Here is a 12,267-nt window from a genome sequence, read left to right as displayed (position 1 = left end):
TCGTTTGTCCTAATGTCGTTTGTCCTAAAGTCGTTTGTCCTAAAACTCAGAGTAAAAATATTTTGAAGCTGTTCCGTCGTTTGTCCTAAAATTCGTTTGTCCTAAAGTCGTTTGTCCTAAAGTCGTTTGTCCTAACGTCGTTTGTCCTAAAGTCGTTTGTCCTAATTTTTAGGACAAACGAAATTAGGATAAACACTTTAGGACAAACGATTTTAGGACAAACGACGTGTACCCGATGGATGCTTCGTACATTTACTTATGTCATGTATTCGTGCATCATGAACAAATGAAAACGACATATCGCAGTAGCCGCAAGGATGTCTAGTCAACGAATACGAACCTTACAGACCCGAAACAGATACTAATATTGGTGCAGTTTTTTCCAATTCCCGGTGTACTCTGATGCACATCAATGCATCGAGAAACTCTGTCAGGAAAAGGAAGACTATTTCAGTAAAGCAAAGTCGGAGAATTTAAGCCCGATATGAGGAATTCCCATTTTTCCTAAAGCAAATGTATTTTGAGGCATTTAGAATTTAGAAATTTGAATTTTTGAGAAAAAAACGGGAATATTCCCTCTAAATAGGGAAATTACTGGGAGTTTTTTTTATCATTTTGAGTCATTTTTAAGGAATTTTTAGGAAATTTGACATCAAAAATAGCCGCTTTGACATCACAATCCAAGATGGCGGACCGGCACCTCGCACCTCGACCCTGACCCAGTTTTCGGACCTTCATTCCTATATTACTCTTCCTGTTTGTGTTACAGTTTTTTTTATTGGTGATTGCATATTTTGAAGTTATTCACTTTGCATATTTGTTCCAAATTAGTAAAACTGGCTTTTTACTTTAATATACAAATCAAGTAACAACTTATATAATACCAATGTCAAAAATTGAGAAAAAAATCATTTTTCATCAAATAATTTGTTGCTTTTACAAAAACTTAAAACATAATAATAGCATCTATAATTACATTTTTATTAATTTCAACGATTTTTTTTTGTATTGTGAATCACTTGATCAGTGACAGATGTTCAGCCACTCTCGCACAAAGAGATTCCGATAGGGAAAGGCTCCATCCTGTTGCCAAATAAAGTTTACAGGTTCACTTTAGGGTAATTGCGGGAGAGATGCCACATATTTTGAAAAAAAAATCACAAATTCTATAAAATTATTTTTAATACATTAAAAAAATTCTCAAATAATGTCAGAGAAGTGATGAAATATTAAAATGTAATAACATAATTTAAAAACCCAATAAAAAATAACAATGAAAGTTAATTTTGGGCATCTCTCCCACAGGCTAAGGGAGAGATAGATGCCACGGAAATCGGGAGAGATGCCTCACTTGATGTTTTTTTACTTTATTCACGTCCTGTCTCTTCACTTTTCTTCCGCAAGTGTTGCACATGGGCCCATACATCGTACATGACTCGTGGAGCCACTTGTGGCACACCTCGCACCGAATCCAGTCTGCTTTCTCTATAGTGGTGTAGTAATTTTCCCAGCATTCTACACAATTGTTGGTACTCACATCATCTTCACTTGTAGCAAGTGTCTCGTTGAAACCAAATTTGTAAACATCACTTGCTTCTTCGACTTTCGCATGTTTACTTTTCTTCTTTGGTACCTTATTCTTCCATTTTTTGGTATTGAGCTGTCTTTCTAGTTTCTTTTGCTTCTTCTATTTGGAATCTTTGCATTTCTGAATGTTTTCTGGCGATGTCAAAACTGCTGCAGATTGTTTTCTTTTCTTGCTGAGAGAAACTGGAGCAGTTGGCACGGAACTAACCTCATGAAGATATTTCGTTGGTGTATGGAGAGATTCACTTTCAGGGGTTGAAGTTGTCAAAACAAATGTGGAAGATCCTGATGGGGTTGGATTTGAGGCTCGAAATGTTGATGGAATGGCAGCTGAAAGTGCTGTAGAATGATTTGTGGAAGCTGATGAAACAGGGCTGCTAGAAGTAAGTGGCGTGTTGATAGTTGTAAATGTGGAAACAGATGCATTAGATATTGCATAAAAGTGCTCTGGTACAATGTCGGGATTAAGGGGATATATTCCTGTTGCTTTGAACCCCGCAACTGCATTACCAACTGATGCTGCCTTCTCCCAGGCTTTGCCAATGAGATATCCAGCCTGATATCTAGTGATATTTCTGTCCTTATGATGTTGCATTTACACTTTGGCCTCGTTGTTGTAATAGACCTTAAGCGACCAAAAAATGAACGATCCAGTGGCTGGAGAGCCTGTGTTGTGTGACTAGGCAAACATACTATGATCACATCATTTTTGTCAGCCAGACTCAACATGTCGAATGCGTTGTAATGTGATGCATGGCCATACAAAATCAAAACAGTCTTACCAGGAGGTTTCCGGGGTAGAAAATGCTCCTCAAACCATTTGAAAAACAATTATGTAGTTATGAACGACGACTTTGGGTTCATGTAAACATCTGACACATGAGGGAGTCCATCTACGAATTCTTTTTTCTTATTCACTCCTTTCATCAAAAGAACTGGTGGTAGAAATACTCCTTCTGCATTGCAACATGCAATTACAGTTATGTTTATGCCTCTCTCACGAGGAGTCAAAATATGGACATCCTTGGCACCTTTCATTGTCAAAACCTTCCCTGGTTTGTTTGTCAACTGGATACCACTTTCATCTATGTTGAAAATATTTTGAGGCTTATCCATCAAATTTTGACTTACCATGACTTCTTTCCATAGAATATTAATTCTCATAAAAATGTGGCATCCCTCCCTAGGCGTTATTTTATATAGCCGATGTGGCATCTCTCCCCATAAAAAGCTGTGGCATCTCTCCCAAAATCTAAGGAAAGACGCCATACTACACCAAAGTGTGTTAACAGTGATGATATATCAAAATATACTACCATAGTATGTTCCAAGAATGGAACAAACACATACAACTAAAATATTGAGATATATTTTAATTTTTGTTTAATAAATGCAAAATAACGAACAGATAATAAAATATTTCAAAGCTGTAAACAATACTTACGAGTGAATAAACGCCAGCGCAGTTCTTACTCGTTCACAGAAGCGCCTCTGACTGCGAGAGGATTACTGTGCCATCTGCCAGGATACTATGGAAGCAATGACCGCACCATCTAGTAAGTGAACTGAGAACTACGCTAATTGTGGCATCACTCCCGCTGTGGCGTCTATCCCGCATTTACCCTATATTAATTAGGGAAAGAGCCATTCTTTCAACTTAGGTGCGCTGCAAGCGAGAAAACAACAAAGAAATACTTACGCATGCGCTTATCTAAAACGGTTTGAATTACTCCTCAATTATGACCTAGAGCCAACAATCTACAACGCTTAAGTTGATATTATTAAAATTTATAACTAGGGCATTATTTTATGGACATATAATAGTAAATGTACAGTAATAATTAAACATTAATGTATTTTATACCTCTACATAAAAATTTAAAAAATGGATTAGTTAAAAAATTTAAAATATATACTTAGGCATCAACAAAGTGTGAATAAAAGGGTTAAAAAAAATCGTGTATTTGTGAAAAAAAAACTCCTTGCCTGTAAACCAAGAGAAAAAATTAGTACATAAATAATATTTATAATTACAATAACAACAAATATAATAATAACCATAACAATGATAATACAATTCAATAGTAAGGTACCTATGCAATAAATATACACGTACCCATTAAGAGCCCAATACACTGAAATGTAGGTAACACTATTAAGCTATGTTTGCCAATCACAGAAATTAAAACCCCATAAAAACACATATCAGATACCCTTTAATAGAAACCCTCGAACAAGAACCCATCGATCCTAGACTCGATTACTGACACAGCAGGATACAGAGCCAGCCCATAAAACTAAACTATTCCCATAATCAAAATAATACATCTGATGAGAAGTAGGAAAATCATGCAAAAAGATAGGCTCCAAAAACCTATATGTAGATGGGAAAAATATTACCTCACTATCAAAACCGATATGGAAAAGAAAAAAGAGAAACAAATAACCACAATGCTATCATGATCTAAATAATTAACACCATGAGAAGTGAGAAAATGTTGATGATGTAGGTAGTCTGTAACAAATTCCCCTCATTACCGACAACACTTAAGAAACAACAGAAAAAGGCAATAATAGCAAATCCATCACGCAATATCTAAATTAGACCACTCCCTTTAGGGAAACCGCGACCATAATGCTTTTCACGTTCTTTAAATGATTCATGCAATGAGGAATTTTGATTTAATGCAGTTTTTTTGGACATACGCCATTGCAGTTTTGCACTGTTTGTCCTGGAAAATTCCGAAAATAAAAAAAATAAAAAATATGAAGATTAAATACTTATTTCACGGAAAACGAGACTGAATCAGCTGATGTTGGACAACTGGAACCAACGATTAAACAAAATTACTTGATGGAAAACTCAAGTTACCAGAAAAAGTTTAATATTTTAATATTATACATTTACAATTTAATATTATTGTGCCCTTCAAAGAATGAATATATCCACGAATCGAAATAAATAAAAATATAAATAAAACAAGTAGCCCAAAATGTGATCAGAAAATTGCGGATATAATATATAGCCATTGTAAATCGTAGACATACTCGCATTCAAAAAACCCTATCATCGCACACAAACACACCCCCCCCCCCCCCATCTTCTTGTTTTTTACCTGGAGCGTCATACTCTCTAATCAAAAATTAATAAGCGTACGAAGGTGTCTATCCTTACATTATTTTTATAATGAATGAAAATATTATCAGATCCTAAGAATATAATTAACTCATGTGTCATAACACACATATATCCACTGTTAAAAAATGAGAATTTAAGCATAGCGTGAATGTATTGAATTCACCACCGGAAAGCTATATTTTACACGTAAACACTATAAACATTGTTTAATACAAACAAAATAGTTGTATTCAAATGGCAAAAGGCGAATGTTTATTTTACCTTGCGGAATATTATTTAACTGATAATAATTTTAATCGAAGACAAATATTTAAGCTTATTAATCCAACAGAAATATAAAAAAAAAATGCTTTCTATGTAGAGGCGACAGGGCATGTAATGTAAATCTCAATATCACCCTTACGGCATCCTCCTTACAATAAAAATACAGGAAAGCATTTTTTTTGTACAAAAACGTTGAAATGAAGAATCAGCATAAACCTCGCAATGAATAATCAGTTCTCCTACAATGACTAGATATATCTGCTTCTGATAAGAAAATACTCAAAACCTCAGAATAATAACAATTAAATATATAAGAGATAAAAGTACACAAACAAAACAATTTATTAAAAAAACAAAAGAAAAAAGTTTAACTACAACTAGTGAAACAGTTATAAGTATATTTAGCTCAGCTCCCTCGATGACCCTCATAGTTTTCAATTATTGGTGGATTATCGAGGGGAGAAAAATACACTCACAGAGGAAACACCTCAATAGATGCATCATTACGCAACTATCATACTTATTGCATATTTTTCCTGTTTTAAATAAGATCCGAATCCATTAAAAAATAAACTGAAAGATTTCTAAAACGTAAGTATAAACCCTACTGTATAAAGTAATATTTACAAAGACTATAAATTGTATCTCATCCCAAAATTTTTTACATATATTCATGTTTACTTGTAAACCTGGTGATAATAAAAATAAAATTCAAAAAGACCCACTTGTCAAATACTTCAATGTCGATGCAAACCGAAATGGCCGCGATTGGTATGCTTATTGATTCGTTTGATTTCAATCCTCGATTCGATACTTTGTCGATGCAAAAATTTAATTTAGGCTCAAAAAACTTTATTTATAATGTTTAGTTAAAACAAACCTCAGTATCTCCAATTTATAAAAGGTCCAGGTACAAAACATAAAACAATTTTTTTTTTTCACAAAAATAATTTACTACGTAGAATATACTCTACTACAAGTACGCAAATATGAGCCAATATTAAATGTTATTTTTTCAGCGAGCAGAGTCGGTATGTTCTCATTTGCAATTAATTGACATAGATAAGTGTCTTAGGCTACCTTTTCCCTGGTTCTATCCTCTTCGCGACGGATATTTTCAATGGCTTCACTTAACAGACTTTTCTATATCGTACAATAGGTCTTGAATTCGCTTTTGCAAGTCTCATCTTGAAATTACTTAGATTTACCATAAGTACATTCTAGTCACAAATTATACTTCACTAATCGATCGAGTGCCAATACTTCTTCATACTGATTAATATCCTTCTTGGCGCAAGGTAATAAGGTCTTTCGTCATTCCACGGAATGATAATTTCGCCAGGTATAATCCATTTTAATTCGGTCCGAACGCACCGAGAACAGTCGTTGGCTGTGTTGCACTTTGAGTCGATGCCGAAGCTGCTTGCTGCAAATCAAATTGCGTATACGAGTCTCAACCTTAACTTGTGGGACAGAATGCAACACTAGCTGGTCAGCAGTAGGTGAATGGACTATACCTTTACAGTTTTTCACATGTCGTCTCAAATTGTCAATACGAGTAAACCATATATGACACTTATCACAGCGAAACGCCAAGCGTAATCGGTACTTCGCACATTTCCTATTTTCATGTCTTCGTGCACCTCGAGGGAACGCAAATGTCTTTTCACAGAATTTACAGGGATATTTTTGTATGTATTCCTCTATATATCCTTATTCAGTAATGCACCAACACGGGTCTTTTGCAATGACAGTCTCAACCGTTTGGCGGGAGAAGTACTTTGTTTGCAGCTTATGACATGTGTTTTTAAATTATCGTTTCTTGTAAACTCCCTGTGACATTTCTTGCAGTAAAATTTTGTACGATACGGATTATTAGCACATTCTCTCTTCTCGTGTCAGTATCGACATCGATGTCCGATAGTTGTTGACTAATCACCAACCATTGAAGTCTCGTTATTGGCATAGCTGTCATCGGAATCTGCGTCGTCGCTGGCGAGATTCCCGCTGTGGATGGTACAACTTCCGTCAATGTGTTCGTGGTTGTCGTCGATGATGCCAACGGGATTTGCATCGCCATCGTCATCGCTGCCATCAGGGTCCCCGTCGACGATGGTACAACTTCCATTGAGTTCGGCTTTAAAGATGTTAAAGATTCCATCATGTTTTTAAGAATAGACCGTTACTGAACTTACGTATCAGACGAGTCAAACTTGATGATCCTCACACCACCATAGCTAGTAACAGACTAAGAGTCGCGTCGTCCAGTCTTCGCTTATATACTCAAGGCCGCTTGAATAATATGCGAGTAAAATCAAAATATTTACGAAAGTCATTATATAGGATTTATGTTGCTATACACGTGTCCTCTATCTTTGTGACACATTTACGTTCATCGACTTTCGTTCCATTTTAACGAAATTACTCCTACCAAATTCGTTATATCGAGATGTAAGGTATTTAAACACTAATAAACATTATTGAAGGGGTTTTAACTGTTAAGCGAATTTCAACAAGAATTCAACGAATCATTTTGACGTAGTCGCCAAATAAATGGAGGCCGAACTCAACGCCTCAGCAGCAAGTCTCGGAACTAGGTACTATTCTTATCTAGTTACTAACCTAACTGGATGTAAACAATACAGTGAGTGCGTTCATTCGGAGTAATGGGAAGTAATTATTACATAGACTATTGCAAAAGCGTGTTATTCTACTGCGCATACCGTATAAATAAGTGTTGAAAGTCTTTTAAAGTGTTTACTCTTGTATCTGCATGTCACAAAACATTTGGTGTTCGTAAAAAAGTATAAGAAACCAAAAGAAAAGATGATGGTATTTTGTCATTAGTTTAACAAAACAATTATTTGTATTAGGTTTGTTTCTGACTTATTAAAATAAATGGCGATTATTAGCCAGAATATTGGTCTCCATCTAGGCAGAGTGAGGGTTATTTTGCAAGGTATGTACGTTTGAAAGTTTATCATGTTCCAAAATCATGAGAATACAGTTACGAAAAAAGAACTACTTGAATACGGCTGCAACAAAAAAAAACTTGTCCATAAATGGTTGAGTCATTAGATGTAATTCTGGGATTGATGTTTATTTTTTGAATGAATGACATGTCTTTTTTAATAAAAGACAAGAACAAATGTAGCCAAAAACTCAAAAAGAATTAAAGCACACGGAAGATTATGGTTCAATTCCAGGGCCTAGCAAAAAATATTTAATGACGGTTATTCATCTATTGGGGAATGTATATTTATTTCTTAAGGATTGTCCAGTCAAGGACACCCATCATCTACGCGTATCTATTAAAGTGGACTGGAAAATTCCACGGCCAGCGAAAGGAGAATGAAAATATGTATGACAGAAACATAACAGGAGAAAAAATACAAGATTTCTTTTAACCCCTCTGTCTTGAAGGACAGCAGATGGCAGTGCATCACTTGACATCTTGGAGATGGCTATGGGGTTAACTTTGTGTGATTCGTGATGGTATCAATGGAAGGATATGAGGACATTCTCTTGCAAGCAGGAAAGAAAAGGGGCTTGTTTGAACAAGAATCACGGATATTTCATTAAGTAGCAAGTGAATTTTGCTATTACTTGGAGTCTCTTTGCAATATCCGTTGAATGATTGCACACTGGCTCCGGGAAGCTCGGTTCAGCCTGAAGATGAATTTTGACCGCTAACCACTTCAATATGAATAACAATCAAATATCGTTCTGCATGCTATCGTTTGCTAATGAAAAATATATTCTGACATTGAGAAACATGAGCAAATTGTAACAAACTGCAATGTAATTGTTTCATTTTTATGTATTGAAGTCTGATGGAAATCACTGATAGTTATTTTCTAATTTGGACTTTTAAATTTCTCGAATGTTCATTTTTAAACGTGGCAGGGTTATAAAAAATATTGTTGTATAGAAATATTAAATGAGTTCGAAATACGGTAAACTAAATGTGGTTATAAGGTTATAAATCAAGGATTAATGTTTAATACTGCCCTACGCGTGGGGCTGTCAACATAAAATGGCTTCCTACAAACGAGTTCCGCATTCTTCTTTCATTAGTCACGACTAGCATTTTTCCGAAGGGGAATCATGTATATTATGAAGACACCAGTATGCTCCATGGGCGCCGAGCATACTAGTCTCAGAATCTTCGTATTCAGAATCTACAGGTTCAAAATTACCTGTATGGTATTCACCATTACTAAGCTCCGAAATATTAATTTTCTTTGCACAAGTGTTTCCCTATTTACTCGTACGTGGGCCTGCTACGGTACCTTCTTTCTTTTTCCTCCTTTCTATAATTTTCTTGTTGCATTGATTTTACATCAGTTACAAACACCAGTTAGAGAAAAACATCTCGGTACGTTTATTTTGCAATAAAGGCCCAAGAATACCGACCCAATTAACACGCAACTTTAAGAAAATAAAGTTGGCAGCACTGACTGCAGCTAGCAAAGAAAAAGGAAAATAGGTTAGAATATGTTGCTGTATATATAACTTCCGTGCATGGTTCACTGCGATTGAATGTCGCAATTAGTTTGATTCATCTGTAAAATAGTAAAATATATTAATCAAACCATTTAAAAGAATACGCGTGTGATTTCTTACCTCCAGAAAATGGCAGTGAACGGGGACCATTGGTGACGTACGTGACTCCGTAAACTCGTAGATATTAACAGATTTTTTAGGATTTCGAGGGGGGGGGGGGATAATTTCCCCCATCCTTTAATCTACGTAGGCAACATGGATGTCGAAGTGGATGTCTGTAGAACTATATTCACTTCAGCTGATGGTAGGAATCCTCTTTTTTTACGGTGACTTCTCAGACAAACCTCAATTTTCTACAAATAACTTAACATCCCTTCAAATTATACTGAGACATCTAAGACAATTCTTTCACATGTGTGTATTATTTTTCTTGTTCATTTATTGCATTAGACACTACAATGAGATTTTCCTATATGGTTTATATTGTTTGGCCAGAAACTATATATAGACTTAGTCTTATAACAGTAGAAACACATATATCTAACCAACGCAACGTCAGTTTCTTTTATCACCCAACATTAATAATTGAAGTATCCTATGGCAGATGTTATTATGTGTACACAAGTTAAGATATAAAAAACTAAAAACAAAAAACGAAGGAAATTAATTATTTAACCATTATGAGCTATGATATTCATGCCTTCCAGCATTGAAGCTTTAAATGAAAATCTTGCTACAGTAAACATGCAAATGCCTTTATGGTAGTAGGGTACATCTAGTTATAAAATGTAAAACCCGTTCCACTAATGATCATGACATAGACATATGTGAAGAATGAATTTGTACTACTATATTTTAAATATTAATTTTTAATACAAGACACTTCAATCACTTCGTAAATCTATGAAAGAAAAAAGGTAAAATGCCCAAGATTTTCAACCCAACAAATCGATTTGTTTTGTTGTTAGTTAAGTTGTAACAGTTTTTACAGTACACTTTCTAATATGTATTAAATTATTTTCTGAAGAGACAGAAGTTTAAGTTAGCTGAATTTTGTATCTTTTAAAAATCCATCCGTAATTTATTAAATTCACTGCCCCTTTTAATTATCTACCATACTAAAACGATCACAAACCAATGTATTTGTACGCACTGTACTTCACTACATAACAAAATATCTTGAGGTATTTTGTCCTCAGTATATGTGGAAAGGGCCAGTAAGATTTAATTTTACTAATGCCGTCAAATAAACAATAATAATTAATAATAATGGCAGACACAAAGACATGTCATCAGTCACCAGAATCATGATATGCAATTTTACCAGACACTGTAGAACATTAAAAATCTTAATTTATATCAGTGCATCTTCTTAATTGGTATTTTACAAGATGGGTAGCCTAGTTTTTTCTGGAACAGATACTGCTGATGTTTAAGGAAGTGTTAAAAGATTTAACAGGCGTTCTGATTGTTCACAGTTCCTGACGCATTTACGATATTTTTTAACTCATGTTACTAAAAAGAATATGTTGAATTTTTTCTACATTCCTGATGTCGAGTGGCCAAATTTTTTTTAAAATCGAAAACCATAGCGGTCTCAACCATTTATGTCGTTTCTTGAGATATCTGGAGGTATTACACATGAGATTCATAAACGCGTAGGGCTATGCACTTGGAAAAGATCATCACCTACAATTTCCAATGCAGGCAGGTGATGATCTCATCCATCTTTAGAGGATTTTTTCTTTAGCAACTGTTTTCTCAAGCGTTTACTTTATCAGAAAAGGCATAACGCCTAACAAAAGGCTTCACTACAAACCTTTACTTTTGTTTCACGTAGAAGCACAAGACATTCAAGTCATTTGAGAATGGGCTATTCTGTTCTTGTCCTGTGCTTTTTCACTTCACATAGAGGTCCTAAATCAGTCATTCTGTAAAATTATATTTTACTAGCTGAAGTGCCCGGCGCTACCCGGGCTATACACAGCAGATCAAGTCTGTCAAGTCTGTAGGAAATATACTTGAAAGACAGGAAATTTTGATTTTTAATGCTTACGCAGCTCCCTTCGTTAATAATTAATATTTGAAAGTGAATAAGGCATTAAAATCTAACAGCTGTCGCCAGGAGACGCAGAAGGCATCAACAGTGCAATAGCCGTTGCCATGGATAAGAAGAAAGAACCAACAATGCAATAGCATTGAAAGAAGGGAAATTTTGATTTAATTCCCCTGCAACCACCCTTGAGAGCCGATTTTCGTAAATTTTTTTTCTTATTGCATGTCTATATAGTAAAAGGAAAATACTTGTCAAATATGAAATCCTATGCAAAATTTCATGCTTCTATACCCACCGGATTAATCTGTGAGTTGTCTGTCAGTCAGTGTTAGAATTTTATTAAGTATATTGGTGGGATGCAACAGATGTCGATGACAATTTCGCGAGCACTACATATCTCAGAAAGGTCTGTAAAATAAGAGTTAAAAATTAAAGACAGATCTTTGGATCGTTACAGTAGACACAAATAAATTGAGGTTTGTGGCATTCGCTGAGAAAATATCAAACTACTCACCGTTTTCAAATCTGAGAGGACACAAGTACTTATTAGTACTTCATCAGCTCAACATACATAACCTCTGAGAATGCCGGTCTCCAAAGATAGAGAAAATGTTTCTGGATAAGTTCCTGCTCTTGTTGAAGCGACAAAAATCTTAGTTAAAGAATTTGAATCTTACTTGAGTACAAAATCGCCTTGCTTGATAATTTTATCACT

General features: G+C 35.0%; 1 protein-coding gene across 20 annotated transcripts in view; it reads left to right on the top strand.

The window, feature by feature from the left end:
* The window catches only part of LOC134529441 (uncharacterized), a 631,226-nt gene that overhangs the window by 595,455 nt on the left and 23,504 nt on the right, over positions 1-12,267 (top strand). The window lies entirely within an intron of this gene.

This window comes from Bacillus rossius, chromosome 2 (assembly GCF_032445375.1).
Source record: "Bacillus rossius redtenbacheri isolate Brsri chromosome 2, Brsri_v3, whole genome shotgun sequence".
Taxonomy (NCBI): domain Eukaryota; kingdom Metazoa; phylum Arthropoda; class Insecta; order Phasmatodea; family Bacillidae; genus Bacillus; species Bacillus rossius.
Note: the sequence above shows the minus strand (reverse complement) of the source record. Positions and strands in the feature narration are given on the sequence as shown.